Source organism: Dasypus novemcinctus, unplaced genomic scaffold, assembly GCF_030445035.2.
Source record: "Dasypus novemcinctus isolate mDasNov1 unplaced genomic scaffold, mDasNov1.1.hap2 scaffold_98, whole genome shotgun sequence".
In the NCBI taxonomy this organism is placed as follows: domain Eukaryota; kingdom Metazoa; phylum Chordata; class Mammalia; order Cingulata; family Dasypodidae; genus Dasypus; species Dasypus novemcinctus.
The window spans coordinates 21605-40289 of NW_026688629.1; positions in this window are offsets into that span (position 1 = coordinate 21605).

The following is an 18685-nucleotide window of genomic DNA, read 5'->3' on the forward strand; positions in this document are numbered from 1 at the left end:
CAAGAAAATGAAAAAAGAGTCTACACATTGGGAGAAATTATTTGGTAACCATATATCTTATAGGAGAAATATCCTGCATTTATAAAGAATTCCTATATCTTGAAAATAAAAAGACAAGCAAATCATTTTAAAAATGGGAAAAAGATTTGAGCAGACACTTCTCAAAAGAAGTTATACAAATAGCTAAAAGGCACAAAAAAAAAACAAATAGCTAAAAGGCACATGAAAAAATGCTCAAAATCACTAGCTACTAGGGAAATGCAAGTCAAAACACAATGAGATACCATCCTACTCCCATAAGACTGGCAGCTATCAAAAAATCAGAAGGCTACAGATGCTGGAGAGAATATGGAGGAATGGGAACTCTCATCCACTGCTGGTGGGAATGCAGAAGGACCCAGCCATTCTGGAGGACAGTTTGGTAATTTCTCAAAAAACTAGATACAGATTTACCATATGAACCAGCAATTCCACTGCTGGGTATATACCCAGAAGATCTGAAAACAAGGACACAAACTGATATATGCACACCGATGTTCATAGCAGCACTATCCACAGTTGGCAAAAGTTGGAATTAATCCAAATGCCATCAAGAGATGAATGGATAAATAAAATGTGGTGTATACATACAATGGAATACTACTCAGCTCTAAGAACAAATACACTACAAACACATGTGATAACATGGATGAATCTTGAGAACCTTATGTTGAGTGAAGCAACCCAGGCATTGAAGGACAAATACAACATGACCTCTTTGATAAGAAATAAGTAAACCAAGATGTTTCAGAGAGCTAAAGACTGGATGATATGCTTAAAGGAAGTTGGGGAGTAGAGAAAGGCTGCAAGCTGACACCTACATGGGTGAAATCTATGATAAGCTGGAGATAAGTATCTCTACAGAGGAGGGATAAAATGGGGGCATAAGTATACCTTGGGGCAGGGCTTTGTGGGCATGAGGGGCCTGGAGATGAAAGGATGGATTAGATGGCCCAATTTTTGGGGGGGACGGTAGGCAGAACATTTGAACATAGGAGACTGTCAGGTATGTGGTTGTAATTACAAATTAGAGAAAACTCTTTAGAAAATATACTATAAAAGGTTATCTGTTCAAGATGCTTAAAGGGGGGGGGCTTCTGACACATGGAAAGCTTCTAGGGAGAGTGTGAGGGTTCATTTTGTAATAATGGTTTATACTATTGGGTGGAGACCCATACAATGAGGGTGAAAGTATACCCACATCCTGGGGAGAACTGATGTTCTCAAATAGAGGAAATTTTATCTCTTGAGAGAATTGGTGGCTCCCAGTGGGTTAGGGCAGTCAAGTATGTCAAGCTCTCAACACTGTTGCAAGTATCTCTGAATATGGTCCTTCATGTAATGAAGATTGATTGTCACAGTGGGCCATGAGGGGATGGGGAAAAAGGTGTTGAATAGATGGAATCTGTGTAACTGTGTGTCAATGGAAGTATTCCACAAGATCATGCAATGATGGATATAGGATATGTTAAATTACACCAAAAATGTATTAAAGTCTATAGGCTAAAATATAAATGATAATGTAAAACATAATATAACTAAAAATTTAGAAAATTGTATAGTCTAAAATATAAACCATAATGGAAACTCAAATGGAATCATGTTTGAAAGCTATTGTTTCAATATCTGTACATGAGCTGCAGCAAATAGAATATGAACATGTAAAAAGATCATTGTGGAGGGACAAAGGGTTTGATGTTGGATATGTGGGAGTATCATATATTGTGTATGTGAATTACTGTAATCTAAAACTTATGTGAAAAGAAACTTAATAATTGGAAGAAAAAAAAAAGAAATTATGTAGACATTGAGGAAGAAATTGAAGAAATTGCCTTGCCACGGTACATACAGGGCAACACATACAGCAGTGATGAAAAGCAAAATGTCAAAACAAAACTTTTTCATTTTTTCATTTTTTGATACCCCAATTTATTCTTCCTTTATTTAATTTTTCTAAATTAGTATATATTCTATATCTAACCTTTAAACCCATCATTATATTCCATTTTGCTATTTATGTAATCTGGCAAAATATTAGTCTTCCTTTTTAAAGAAGTTTTGGACTACAGAAGGGTTCAACTATGTCAGGGGAGGAACACTGGTGTGGTGTGTTATTGAAAGGGGGCACATGGTTGGGAGAGAGTACTCCAGGGTGTGTACACAGGGTACATGAAAATGTTTGGATATTTTCATAGTGGTTTCAGTTAAAAATGACAACTGAGGGAGTCTTAGTTCCTATCCAGGGGAGCTCTATCACATCCCCAATGAAACAGCAACAATACTCCAAGTGCAATGTCAAAGACCAATAAAGATGGACGGCCCAGAAATGAGCCCTTGATACTGATGGCTACAATTATGAGCTTGTGTGCCTGAAATATGAACTAGGTGTAGAGCTTCAGGGTGCCAAAGAGTTACCTCCTGAGGGCCTCCATTTTGCTCAAATGTGGTCACTAAGCCAGATTCAGCATTTAATGCATTACCTTCCCCCCGGCATTGAACATGACTTCTGAGGATGAACCTCCCTGGTGCCAAGGGATTACTACCAAGCACCAGTTGATGACGTAACTAGAAAAAGACCTTGAATAAAAGGGTCAGCTCATACCAGCAGAATATCTCAGCCTACATGTCATATCAAGTGTTAACAACTGCTTTTTGTCTTTGGATAAAAGGGGGAAATGGAAAGGACAAATGAGTTTATATGGCTATGAGTCTCCAAAAACAGTTGGGAGGTCATCAGAGCAGTAACATTTATGCACATCTCAGCAGGGTCCCAGAGACAGCCAAAGTAGATAGAAACCCAGGTACTGGTTCTCCTGAGGGCTGCAGAGATGCTATGTTCATAGCAGATGGCTCTGGAATTCAGTGCCATGTCAGTTGGCCCTACTTTGAGTTTCTGTTGCTGAGTGAGATGGAGATGGACTCAGATGTGATCTTTCTACACATGCCTCTTCTGTTACTTTTACCAGACCTGTAGTTGGCTTTGGGTTTCGGGTATACTGTGGAGACCTGAATCTCTGGACTGTCCATGTGACAGTCAGGCCCTGAGCCTCAGCAGGCTTGCAACTCCTACCCTCTGGTTTATTGCTCTTATCCTGGCCAGCTAACAGGGAGGTGAAGAAGGTTAACCACCACACCAGGGAGCCACGAGTGCCTACAATTGCAAGCAGGAGAATTGTATCCATCATCCTTGTGGAATGTAAGCCCCTTCTTGATGTAGATGTGGACTGGACAGAACCTTCCCAGGGTCTACAGGATGGAGGAATAGGATATAGATTAGAGTTGACTTATTGGTGTTCTACCGGGGAACTATTGTGATTAGTAAGGGAAGAAATTGTAGTAGTGATGTGAAGAAAGTGGTCACGGTAGCTGCTGATGTTAGGGAGAAGGAAGAAAAGATATGATGTGGGTGCATTTTCAGGATTTGGAGTTGTCCTGGGTGATGCTGCAGGGACAGATGCTGGACATTGTGTGTCCTGCCATGGCCCACTGGGTGGACTGGAGGAGTGTAGACTACTATGTAGACCACTATACATGTGGTGCTGCAGTGCTCCAAAATGTATTCACCAGGTGCAGTGAATGTGCCACGATGATGCAAGAGGTTGTTGTTGTGGAATTAGTGGGGTGAGGGTGGTGGGAGGTATATAGGGACCTGTTATTTTTTTAATGTAACATTTAAAAGAAAATAAAGAAAAAAACTTCTACATATATTAAGTATCTATATTTCTTCTCAAAACTCCTTTTATCTCCTAATAACATATACAATTCCATGTGTTTATTATTTGTATTTAGCTTATATTAATGAGACCATGCAATATTTGTCCTTTTGTGTCTGGCTTACTTCACTTAGTATAATGTCTTCAAGACTCATCCATGTTATCACATATGTCCCAATTTCATTTCTTCTTACTGCAACATAATATTCCATTGTTTGTATAGACCACATTTGTTTATCCATTCAATCATGAAGGGACACTGGAGTTGTTTCCATCTTTTGGCAATTGTGAACAACTTCGCTATGAACATTGGTGTGCAGGTGTCTGTTCATGGCCTAGTTTTTAGTACTTCTGGATATATTCCTTGTAGAGGAATTGCTGGATCATGTGACAGTTCTATATTTAGCTTCCTCAGGAACCTCCAAACTGTATTCCATGAAGGCTGCACCATTTTACACTCCCACCAACAGTGCAGGAATGTTCCTGTTTCTCCACATCCTCTCCAGCACATATTGTTGTCTGTTGTTTTTTTTTTAAATAATGGCCATTCTATGTGGTGGTAGATGATATATTGTTGTTTTAATTTGCATTTCCCTAATAGCTAGTGATATGAAACATTTATTCATGTGCTTTTTGGCCATTTGTATTTCCTCTTTGGAGAAATGTCTATTTAAATCCTTGGTCCATTTTAAAATTTATTGCTTGGTTTTTATTGTTGTGTTGTATGATCTCTTTATGTAGCATGGAAATCAAACCCTTATCAAATAACTGGTTTCCAAATATTTTCTCCCACTGACTTGGTGCCTTTTCACCTTCTTGATGAAGTCCTTTGAATCATAGAAATGTTTAAGTTTGAGAAGGTCCCATTTACCCATGTTTTTTTTTTGTTGCTCGTGATTTTGGTGTAAGGTTTATGAATCCATCACCTACCACCAGATCTTGAAGATGTTTCCCTACATATTCTTCTAGAAGCTTTATTGTACTTCCTTTTATATTCAGGTCTTTGATCCACTTTGAGTTTAATTTGTATAATATGTGAGATAGGGGTCTTCTTTCTTTTGGCTATGGATATCCTGTTCTCCCAACAAAAATTTTTGAATAAACTTTTCTTCCCCAACTGGGAGGGCTTGACAGGGTTGTCAAAAATAACTTGGCCATAGACGTGTCTGTTTATGAACCATCAATTTGGTTCCATTGGTCTATGTGTCTATCTTTATGACCATACCATGTTGTTTTTACCACTGTAGCTAGATAATATGATTTAAAGTCTGTAAGTGAGAGTCCTCCAACTTCACTTTTCCTTTTGAAAATGTTTCTGGCCATTTGGAGACTCTTACACTTCCAGAAAGACTAGATAATTGTGTTTTCCATTTGCTAAAAAAAATACTGGTGAAATTTTTATTTGTATTGCATTGAATCTGTATCTCAATTTGGGTAGAATTGACATCTTAATGATATTTAGTCTTCCAATCCATGAGCAAGAAATGTTATTCCAATTATTTAGGTCTTTCAAAATTCCTTTTTGTAATGCATTATAGTTTTCTGAATACAAGTGTTTTGCATCCTTGGTTAAGTTTATTCCTAAATATTTGATTCTTTTTGTTGCTATGGTAAATAGAGTGTTTTTCTTGACTTCCTCCTCAGATTGTCCATTATTCATGTAAAGAAACACTACTGATTTTTGCTTATTGATCTTATATCCTGACTCTCTACTGAAATAATTTATTAGCTCTAGCAGCTTTGTTGTAGATTTTTCAGGACTTCTAGATATATAATCATCATCTGCGAATAGTGAAAATTTTAATTCTTCTTTTCCAATTTGGATGCCTTTTATTTCTTTTTCTTGCCTGATTGCTTTAGCTAGAAACTCTACCACTACATTGAAGAACAATGGGGTTAGTAAGCATCCTTGTCCTTTCCCTGATCTCAATCAGAAAGTTTTCAGTCTTTCACCATTGAATACAATGTTAGCTGTGGGTTTTTCTTATATGGCTTTTATCATGTTGAGAAGTTTCCTTCAATTCCTATTTTTTTTGCAGTATTTTTCTCAAGAAAGGATACTGTATTTTGTCAGATGCCTTTTCTGTGTCATTGATAAGATCATATGATTTTTCTTCTGTGATTTATTAATGTGGTATATTATGCTGATTTTCTTGTGTTGAACCAGCCTTACATGACTTGTATACAATCCACTTGATCAAGAAGGATAATTCTTTTAATGTGTTGTTGGATTTGATTAGCAAATATCTTATTGAGGATTTTTGCATCTGTATTCATTAGAGAAATGGGTCTATAACTTTATTTTTCTGTAATAGCTTTATTTGGCTTTAGCGTGAGGGTGATATTGGTTTCACAGAATGAGTTTTGTAGCATTCCTTCTTGTTCAATTTTTTGGAAGAGCTTGAGTCACATTGGTATTAAATCTTCTTTGAATGCTTGGTAGAACTCACCTGTGAAACTGTCTGGTCAAGGGCATTTCATTGTGGGGAACTTTTTAATGACTGCTTCAATCTCTTTACTTGTGATTGGTTTAATGAATCTTCTATTTCTTTGAGCATCAGTAGGTTGTACATTCTTAGGAATTTTTCTATTTTATCTACATTGTCTAGTTTTTTAGCATAAAATTAGCATAAAATTGTTCATACTCCCCCTAAAATGAACTACAAATTCTAAACAGTCTGACTTATGCCTATCTATTCTCACTTCTCCCTCCTTATTGGAATCCAGAGCCTCTGTCTTCTTCAATGCACCTGTCAAATTTGGGGTCTATGCTCAGCTTGTCCCCATTCTTGTAAAATCATTTTCTACATCTATGTCCCCTTTCCCTTCCTAATCTCAATTCCTGCTCCTCCTCGAGGTATCTTCTCTAATTTCCTTACCATGGAAGGGTTTTTCTTATTGCCATATCCAGATTAGGGCATCCCATTCTATTTTCTCCTTGCATCCTGAATCGCCCTTCAAAGTCCAATGCCAACAATTGAACTATTCGATTAGACTAATGAGGACAGTTTCTGGCTCTATGGTATTCAATTTTGTATCTTCATGGAATAAATACTTAAGATGTATTAATGCAGACATGTTAAATGAATGAACATACACACACAAATGAAATACACACATAGTATCACAATTTTATACATTCGCAAATGTATTCAATTAACATATTGATGTCTAGTGTGCACAAGGTGTTGTGCACAGGAAACATTTCCTTTGAAGACTTAAAGAGTAAAACTCATAATGCCATTTCATGTAGGGGTAAATTCATGTCCAGTAATCCAGTATGAGTGACTATAAATTGTACAGGTTAAATGTGATTCAGAAGTAGAGTGATTAAAAATCTGATCTCATCTTCCACTTTATTACTTCTAGTAAGCAAGTATATTCATTTTTAATGCATTCAGGTGAGAGAGGGGTACAAAAAATGGATTAATATGATACCTAAAATGACTGGACAAGAGCTATACAATGGTCCAATCCACCATTCATACACCACGTGGTTTTCACACCTGGTCTGTGCTATTTCCTCAATGAACTACTTGTTTCTGCCTGCCATTGTTTCTGCAGCCTCTAGTGATGGAAAAATGCTGTGTTTCTTGGTACAGAAGTCAGTTAAAGTTTACGTATCAGCTTGGTCTCCATGTCTTGACTGCGAGCACCTCTAGGGCTAGGGGCAACAGGGTATTCATCTGTGCATTTTTTGCACTGCAAACTATTCTGATGTTGTGGAATTATTGGTTTCTGAGTCCAAAAGCTGGAATCTCAGAAACCAAAGGTATGGACACCCAGTGTCCTACAGATGTGGCCTGATCAAAGCTTTGCTCATTATTCAATCAAGTAAAAGTGAAACCTCTGAATTAATTTAATCTAATATGCCCAGAGGAGCTGACCAGCTCACAGACAAAATCTAACATCTATTTTTGGAATTCATTATCAATATCAAACTGCTACAATGTGTCCTGAAACAGAGCTTATATGTGGAAATTTATTATCCTCAAAATATAGCAATTCAAATATGTGGAAAAATAAGGAATATTGCCAAAATGTTGTTGGATCTTTGTGATAACCACAGACAGAAGAAAGGAGGGAAACTTTTATCATGCCTTCCAGGATAATTAGGAAAAGGAAATTTATAAACAAAAAACTGAAAACCAAAGTGGAAGTTTATTCAAATGTATTTCAAACATATAAAATTAACTACAATATGAATATTCAATGTTATATATAATGTAATGAAAAAGGACAAAAAATGTAATTTAATGTTGAAAAGTTGGATAATGTGACTGTCATTCTCCTGCCATTATTAGAGAAAAAATGTGATTCACTTCTTTTTTTTTATTGACTTTGTAATAATATTACATTAAAAATATATATATGAGGTCTCATTCAACCCCACCCCCCCCAACCCACTTCTTAATTGGTGAAGGAAAATGCAAGCGTGGTGTTGATTTTCTTCAGGCCTTCTATTTACTGCAGGACAATATTCAGTTACAACTTAAGAAGTCTTAATGTCCACAGAATATGTTCTATACCATAATCCACGGTGAGTGTTCCTATCTGGTCTTAATAAAATAATATAGCACCTTGGAGCAAAGATGTAGCCTAGTAATGCAGCACTGGAAGCCAAGCTGGAGAAGATTTCAATGGCTGTCATGACCTTCCCCTTGGTGCTGTGGTAGACAGAGAGGAAACTGACCCAAACCCTGCAGAACACCAACAAAGGTGTCAGGCAGGTTCCTGGCCATGAAAGCTACATTGAAGCTGCAGAGGGCCAAGCAGCCCAGGAATCCCAGGACACAGTAGAAGGCAGTAGCTGAGCCCTTAAGACACTCAATGGTAATATAACCATGCTCATTGTGTGCATCTTTATCAATGAATGGGGGAGAGGTTCTGTACCAGATTCCACAGAGTATCATCTGGATTAGGGAGCAAATGGAAATAGCAAAGTTAGGTGCCCCTGATACCAAACACTGCCACATCCTTCTCCCTAGAGCAAGGACCTTGAATTCCAGAACCACAGTGATTGTTTTGGCCAAAACAGTGGGCACAGCCACTGCAAAAACCATTCCAAATGTGATTTGTCAGAAGATGCAGATGGCTGTGTTGGGATAAATGATGAAGAGCAAGGAGCATAGGAAACACAGGGTAAGGGAGATGAGCAGGATGTAGCTGAGGATCCTGTTATTGGCCTTGACAATGGGAGTGTCTTGGTGCTTCACAAAGACCCCAAGAATAACAGTAGCAAGGAAAGAGAAGCAAAGAGCTGTGCAGACCAGAGTCTACCCCAAAGGGTCTTTTGGAGGGAATGAGTTCTCTCATTGTTTGCATTCTGATGATCTGGACACTTCACACAGTGTTCTACATCTGGTGAGAAATGCAAAGTGTCATCAGCCCATGTTCAGTAATTCTCACTTATTCACTGGACCCAAAAGAATAACATTGGACAATTTCAGCCAAATTTGTCCAGCTTGTGATGATTTTAAATAACCATGTGCTTTAATGTGCTTGCTTTTCTTTCCCTAAACTTTCTCTTAGACCTCTGGCTTTCTTTTAAACATTCAGTCCATCAATTTGATAACAGTGTAATTTATTTACTGTTGAGCTTCCAATCTTTTCTTGTCCACACATCGTATTTTTTCTAGTGGATTTCCTGCTTATCTTGTTTCTGTAGACAGTCCCTGTATACTCTTGATGTAATTCATTATTGACTAGATCTTTGTTAAATAATTTCTTCCAGATGTGGCTTGACCATTCATTGCCTAACAGAAAATAGCTGTATTAGTGTAATTAACATTCATTAAACTTTTCCTTTAAGGTTGATGATATATGATGATATATGTCTTATTTAAGAAATTTTCTCCTTTGAAAATGAAAACATTCTTCTCCTTTTTGTTTCTTCAAGGTTTTTATTTTTACATTTAGAATTACAATTTTCCTGATATTGATGAATTTGTATGTGACCAATTTGTTTCTAGATATGTCATTTGGTTCATTTTATTTCCTTTTCTATCCTTATGATGAAACAACATTATTGTGACTTAAAAAAAACAAGTAGAATATGCACTCCCATTTCACTCTCTGTCTTGAAGTTTGTCTTAGCAAAGATTTTGCATTTGATTTCATAGGAATGATTTAATAAGTTGTCATAGCCCCATAAAGTTGTGATTGTGATAACAATTGCATTGACTCAGTCAATCAATTTGGAGAATAATGATATCATTACAATATTGAGTCCTTTCAACTATGAACATGGTTCATCCCTCCATTTTTTAGTTTTCTTTAAATTTTTCTCGATAACTTTATTATACAGAAGTCTTTCCAAACTTTCCTAAATATTATTTTCAGGCATTTAATACTTTCAAGATATTGCAAATATCATCTTTGTAAGATTCATTTTAGAAAGCCCTATGACTTGCATATTTAAGAAGCTTTTATATTACCCCTGTATTCAGACCATTAAACTGAGTTTATAAAAGCTTCCAGATCTTCAACTTATGCAATAAAATCCTTTCCAAATTATGTCAATTTTACTTTATCCTTCCAAATAATTATTCCTTCCAATCTTTTTCCTGCCAATATTGCATTGGGAAGGATCTCCAGTGCATTGTTAGATGTGTTAATATTGAAGATTTTTGTTTCATTATTGATCTCCCAGTCATGAAATACTTCAATATGGTGTGAAATTTATGTTAGTTTTCAGGAAGTATCTTTTAAGAGATGAAGATGGTTCTCTTCTATTTCTACTTGATAAGGTATGCTTTTGTTGTTTGTTCTAAAATCACTGGTGGGCATTGAATTTTATTAAATATTTTCCTTCATTCACTGAGATGACGGTTTCTACTTTTCAGGGGGCACATATACTGAATTACTTTGCTTTGTCATGATAAATCCTCTTTATAAAATATTGCTGGAATTAGAGTGCAGATTATTTTTTTTATTATATATGAGCTTATGTTTAAAAAGCTAGAAACCTGAAATTTCTTATTTTTTTATGGCCTTATAAGATTTTGATACAAATGTTAAGCCATAATGATAAATGAATAGAGATGTTTTCCCATTTTTGTCCTATTCCTTGGAAGAGTTTGAGTAAATAAGTATTCTTTTTTCCTTGAAAGTTTGGTGGAATTCCCCAGTAAGGCCATTGGTCAATTTGAAAATTTATGAGAATGTTTTAAGCTATGGATTTAATAACTAAATAAGATACGAAACTTTTCAGATTTGTAATTTTGGGGGCATATTTTTTGGCAACTTTTATTTTTCTAGGAATAGGTGAATATGATTCATAATTTCAAATGTTTGGGCCTGTAATTATTTATGCTAAGTTTGATGGTGCAAAATTCTGCACAGAGGGCACATTCTTAAGTCCTGGTATTATTTATTTTGCAATTTTTTGTTTATTCTTAATGTACCATTCTAGGGATTATTAATATTTTTTTCTAAATCTGCTGTTCACTTTGACATTTTTATCCTACCTGTATTGTCCTTTATTAAATTTCTTTCTTATATTTATTACTTTCTATCTTCTCTTTTCTTTAGGTTTTATTTGCTCTTATTAATTTTTCAATGAATAGTTAGTTCAGCTTTTTCATTTAAATATATGTACTAAATAATTTAAAAATTATATATTCTAGGATTATACATACTTTCTCCAAAGACAGCCTTAACTCTATCCCATAATAAGACTTTAAATGTAGCATTTTCAATTTCAAAACATTTTTATAAAAACTTTTATATTATCTAAATTAAACAATAAGTTGTTGAAAATTATATTTCTTAATCTCCAAGCATGTGGGAGCTGCAGTTCATGGTTACAGTATTCTTTATATGCACATGTAGAACATATACTTGAACTTATCTTGTACTGATGTGTACATGGATCATTTTCCCAAATTGATTCACTGCAAGGTTATATCATTAATCTCAACACATCTTTAAAAAATGAAATAATAGTATTTTAGAAAATTAAACCACATATTAATCAAGAAATGAAAATAAGAAATTTCCCACAATAGATGTTATTCCAGTATGTAATATCATGAATATGCATGTAGTATCAGGAATATGTTGAATTTCAGAAATTATATTATGAAAGAAACATGGCATAAGATTTTCTCTTCCATTTCTATATCATGTCTCAGTCTCCATTCCCAATATTCTCTGTGAGCTAGTCACAGTGAACCTTTGTTTTCCAGTTCTCTGAATCTCTGAATACTACATTCAGTGGTGATTTACTTTTTGTCATTAATAATTCTGCCAAGAATTTATTGCCTTTCATTCATCTTACGTAATACTAATGCTACTGTCTCTATGAAAAGCTCTGTGGAACCACTCAAACCTATGAATTTGCTGCCCCATAAGTTTCTGTACATGCACAAATTACAGTTTTAAGGATGGATACAAAGTGTCCCTATGTTTTGTCTCCTCAATCAGTTGCAAAATATGAGAGAACAGAAACTGAAACCCATTCATTGTGGGTGCATTATATTGTCCTCATGTGGCACACTTTAGAAATACACATTTCTAAAAATCATCACAAACTTTCTGAGCATCTGTTCTTCATCTCAGTGTAAGTCATGAAAATTGTTAAGATCCAAGCTTTTGATAAAATTTAAATATCCTTTCAAACAGGATGAAAAGCAGGTAACAATGTATTAGTTACAATATAAGGATGAAACATAGTTTACTATTATGGAGTCAAGAAAAGTGTTTCTTAGAGATGACTTTGCCAGCAATGGGTATAAAGCTTATCAAATAAGCTAGATAAGTGCAGAGAAGGGGTATCATATCAATGGAAAATACTATTGATTATAAAATTAAATTGCTAAATAAAGGAAGGATGAATTTTGACTCTGCAGTTTCCTAAATAATTTTAAATATCTTGTATGAGTGGGAGATATAAAGGAGAAGTGGAGACTTTCTTCTGGGCATGAACATATCTGTCTCATTGGAAATCTCATTCTCTGGGCACACAGTACGAAGAGCAGGAGGCAGGCTTTACCTCCTGAGAGGTTTTCATGAATCCAGAAACACACTTCTCACTGCATTCTGAGTGGGGAGTCCAGGGAGAAAATCAAATACGTCTTAGTAACTGTGACTTTAACTCTCCAATAACTACAGTGTTAGGGGTATAGAATTATTCACAAATTTAAATTTTAAATACATAAATCAGTTTATTTGATAGGATACCATTTTCATTGTACATGTGAAATAAATAATATCTCATAAATATATTTTTGAATAAATGTGTTTTTTTCCATCCATTTGACAATGGGTAAGAAAAATTTTCAAATTGAAAGGTAAGTTGTTGAATACCCAGATGTGGCCATTTACTGAGCAGTAAGGAGGAAGTAACCCCCCATAAAGAGATTTTCTTTATGCATAAACTATGATGATTTGGTCATACTCACCTCTGAAAATCCTGCGTTCCACTCTATCATCTCCTCGGATACAAAATATTGTTGATTTTGTGACACATCTAAGGCAAATTGTCCTACCTTAGCTTTAAGACCAAAACCTTCTGGAAATTTCCAAAAGTTAATAATGTCAAACCAGGCATCCAATTTCCTTGCCTCATCCAAATTCATTTGCTCACCAGCAGGATTTTTAAATTGCATGTTCTTTAGAAATGGGTGCAGCTGAAAGAGACATCATTTTGTGAGGAAGTTTGTCCAAAGATTAAAGACAGAATATCCAAATTAGGGAACATCCATGAACCTATGTGAACCCTGCTTCATAACACGATTTTATTATTAGCATCCAATAAAATAAAGAAATAAAAGTGAATGGAGGATAGATAGGGCAATATGGTGGCAAAATAAGGAGCTCCAAGTGTCAGCTTGTCCTACAGAACAGTTAGTAATAACGCAGAACTATCTAAGGCTTCTGTTTGGGGATCCCTGGAGACCTGTGGAGCATCTTGCAACATCTTTGAAAGAATGGAAGGAAACTGCTCATTATTAGATAAAGCAATAAAATAACAGGTAATAAAAAAATGGAAAGAGCAATGAGCACAGTATTTTGCTGAGGATAAGATGGTTCAAATGGGAAATCCAAGAGAAAATGTGAAAAGGAAATTTAATTGATAAGGCAGTTATCAAACAAATAAATACAACAGTCAATGGCTTTTCAATATTACAGAAATAGCTTATAAAAGCTTTTTGGGAAAATATGTATGATAGCAATAGATTTAAAATTTGTTGTGTCTCCTGTGAATAAGTTTATAAATCTCTATCAATGAATGCAAAAGTCTTAAAAACAGTATTGCAAAGATAGAACAAATCTATAAAATTTCTATAGAAGTTAACACAGGAGAAATATTGTATGATTGTGCTATTATGTTGTGCAAATTCATGGAGTTAATAATTAGAAAATGGAGTGACAGTACAGAATGAATAGTTGATGGTTAATCTTGGCAGAATTGTAAAAATGGTGCTTGTAAATTTTTGGAAATGAATAGAAATGGAGAATGCACATCATAGTGTTAGTAACTAGCAGAGTTATATGGATAAGATAAAGGACAAAAAGTAAAATATAGGAAAATGTATAATACTAGAGGATAGCTAAAAAAATTTAACATTGGGTTATAAAACATAGTAAAACCTCATGTGAAATATGAATATGGGTAATATTGCACGTATAAGACCATTTTTTACAAAATGTAAATATAAATAAACTGGATAGACAGAAATAGAAGAGCACCTAGGTATGGCATGGGAAGCATAGAAAGACTGAGAGGTGATGAGTTTTCCCATTGTTTCCTTTTATTATTATTATTACAATTTCTGGAATAATGAAAATGCTCTAATAATTATTGAAGTGATAAACACACAACCATGTGATTATACAAATATCATTGATTGTACCCTTTGGAATCGCATCAAAAACCTTTTTAAATTTTGAAACCTGTTCCCCTGAGGTTTTAATTTATCAGTTCATTAATTAGACCATTGGCTAAAGAAATGGCATTCACATAAATCTAAAAACCTAGTTAGCTTAAATACCTAAATGAATGAGAATCATGCTGGAGTGGAAAATGTCACACAGATCCTTCATCTTTTAAACTTGGCCTGTCTGGCAGCTCAAGGAGGCAGAGAGGATAACAAGCAGGTTATGATATAAAGATATTTCAAAGTATAACCAGCTGTCAACAGTAAGAAATCTGTCCATGCAAGTGAACCCCAGATATCTGTGGCATCTTTGTAGGAATATTAGCAATTATATCTAGGGGAAAGAATCATTAGCAGACCCTTACTTTGGGGAAGAGGTGCATTTTTCTATAACCTCCTAGCAAAGCCCTAATGTCAGTGGATTGTGTTTCTAAGAAATATAAATTCATCCACTGCTGGTGGCAGGTAAGGCCAGAGGAGAGGCAAGGAGAGGGGAGTTTGGTGGAGAAGGATATATCCCTTATGTTCCAGAATTGGAAAAGAGAAAGTCATGAGGACTAAAATGAAGAAAAATTGAATAGTCTCACTTTCCTTTAAAAGGAAAAATCAGTCATAAGTTTAAGGACTAGCTGGGATGTGGGTGAGCAGGTGGGAAGGCATGGAAAATAATGTGGAGCAGTTGATCCAGCCATCTGTAAATTGACTAGGCATCGCTCATCATAACAATGATGCAGAAAGTAATGAAAAAGGCACTTACTGCTGCAAATAGACTTCCTTGATAGGCTCAGCCAATCTAATGTATGTTAGAAATGTATAAAGGGGGAAAAGAAAACCCACAATAGTCAGATCTTTATCCCTAAATACACTGGGTTTCTTTCTCTGGAAACAGGTAGGATCTGTTAATCTCCATGCAGAAAGGGAAGTTGCAGGAGCAGGAAATGAAAATCAATGGGTACATGTCAGGGGGATCTCTAAAACTTTTTGCCCTGGGGTTCTGCATCTGAGGTTCTGTGCCAAGGTGAAAAACAAGAGTTGGAAAATATGTTTTGGATTATCCTCCTTATACTTATGTGCTATGATTTCACCCAAGGCCATGGATAGTGAGGCCCCAGGGACCACCTTCTCTCCAGAAAGATTTAGTGCTATCCCTTGTCAATCAACCAGGCCCAATCAATAAACTGGTGCTCATTGCATCAGAAGGGTGTTCTGTCAAAAAGGGCTTATGTCAGTCAGGTTTTAGCTAAGGACATCCTGGAATCATGCACTCCATGGCCCAACAGAGGGATGGACAGCCTCACACAACTATGGTTCAGGTTAGGCAAACAACATGCCTCATAAGGTAAATAGAGATCTGCATACCATTCCTGTGATCGGAAACACCGACGATCCAATATCTCTCTGCCTGGGAAGCAGCAGTCTTGTGAAATTCAAAAATTAAAATTGGTAGCTTAAGGTAAATGCAAAAATGAAATTACATTTTTAATTCCTAAAATTTGACACCCTTATCTACTCCTTAGCCCCTGTAAACTATGTTAAAACCACAGATCAGCAAGTAATGCTGATTCATTTCTACACATACAGATAGTTTTCCCTAATATTTGCACTTGTATGGGAACATAGGGTTATGTCAGAAAAACTTAATTTTGTCACCCCAAAGCAGGGAACAGTAGTACCCCATAAACTCTTTACCATATCAAACATCAAAGACACAGGCAACACCTATAACTTTTTATTACCCTGGAGTGAATAATGAAGTGCTTATGGCCACTAACTTGGAAGGGAATTTAAAGTTGTGCCCATCTCACAGGCACATACACCTACAAGTTATTCAATTGTCAAGGCAGGAAGTTCTATGCTTTGGAAATACCACATCAAATGTACCTCCTCTGACTGTGGCCACTTAATGATCCTTGAGGCTGTTGATGGAGGGGTCCTATAACACTATAGAAATCAGAAAACATGGACAGACAAGGGGCTTTATCTCTCCCTCCCTGGTAGTAGTGAGGTTCATACATAACGCATGTTCCATTGTGGTTTTATTGCACTCATAGGTACTGGTAAGTTCATTACAATATTTGAGGGTATTGAGACAATTGTGTGGGGAGATGAATACTATGCTGAAGTTTATTGGGATGTATGTCATCCAAGTGATTTGAATTGGCAGAAAGAGCTCTCACAATGTAACTGTATTTTGCACCCTGCCAATGGGCCATACTTTGGAATTTATGCTCCCCAGTGAGACAGAGTTAGACTCATTTGTGGTTTCCCTACACAAAGCTCTTCTGCCTTTTCTATTTGAACCTATAGTTAGTACTAAACTTGATAGGTGTATGTCCAAGAGACTTAAATCTTTGGGCTGTCCATGTGTCAGTTGTCCTTAAATCTCAACTGAGTTCCAACACCTACTCTCCAGTTCATTGGACTCACCCAGGACGAGTATCAAGGAGATGATGATGGACCACATCCATCTCAGGGAACAGAGAGTATTTGAAACTGCTAGTCCTATCCATCAGCTCCATGGGATCCAAGACCCTTTCAATGAGAGGTGAGGTTAGCATCACCATCAGAGTATCCTCAGGATTGGGGAATGAAGATGGACTATAGAAGATTTATGGTTATTCCGCTATATATTTATTGTTATTATAGCAATGTAAGATCTTTTATCATTGAGGTGGAGACAATAGTCATCAGAGGCTCTGAGGGTAGGGAAAGGGAAAAACAGGTATAAGATGGAGCATTTTGTGGACATTGGAATTGTCCTGAATGACATTGCAGTGATGGATACAAGCCATTATATATTTTGTCATAACTTACTAAATTGTGTGGGACAGAGTGTAAGCTACAATTTAAAGTATAATCCACGCTTAATGGTAATGCTTCAATATGTGTTCATCAATTGTAACAAATCTACCATACTAACAAAGAATGTTGTTAATGTGGGAAAGTGTGGGAGGGGGAGGGAGTGAGACATATAGGAATCCCCTATATTTTTCATGGAACACGTATGTAATCTAAAATATTTTGAAAAAATAAAAAAAAATTTAAATGTAACTAGTCATGCCCAACTGGCCCGCCCTTTGTTATATTTCAAGGATCAATGTCTCTTTATATAATTCATGATGAAACAAAGATGGCCATCTATGAAACTGAATTTCTTTCCTTTTAATTTTTGGATTGATGACTGAAATTTTGATTATTCTATTTTCCACCTAAGGTAGGAGTACGTGGAACCTTGTGGGATGAGGGATTGAAACTCCATGCATTGGCATGTGTCTGTAAAATATTGTATGCTTGTGGAGTAACTCATTTGGTCTGAGAGGGGATAAGTCTCAGAACTTGTGATGCAAATGTAACTCTTGAGGTCTCCTGAATTTGTTATGATTAAGGACAGGATTTTTTTAATGGAAAGGATGACTTCTGCTTCCATCCAGAATGGTTATCAAATTGTGATGGTTAGGCTAATGTGTCAACTCAGCCAGATAAATGTGCCAGGTTGTTTGGTCAAGGAAGCACTGGACACATTGTAATACAAGGGCATTTATGGATTGTATTAGTCAGCCAAAGGTGTGCTGAAGCAAAATAGTAGAAATTGGTTGGCTTTTATAAAGGGTATTTATTTGGGGGTATTGGCTTACAGATACCAGGTCATAAGCAAAAGTTACTTCCCTCAACAAGGCTATTTTCATGTGTTGGAGGAAGATGACTGCCAATGTCTGTGAGGGTTCAGGCTTCCTGGGTTCCTCACTTCCTAGGACTAGCTTCTCTCTAGGCTCAGAGTTCCTCTCTTCCTGGGGTTTGCTTCTGTTTCCTCTGTGAGCTTATATCCAGGGCTCCAGTGTAAGGCTTCAGTATTAAACTCCAACATCAAAACTCCAACATTGAAAACCCCCAACTCAGTCCTTTGTCATGCCTTTTATCTGTGAGTCCCCATCCACCAAGGGGTGGGGACTCAATACCTGAATGTCATAGCCCAAAGTCTTAATCATAACTTAATCATGTCTAGGTACAGACCAGATTGTAAACATAATCCAATACCTATTTTTGGAATTC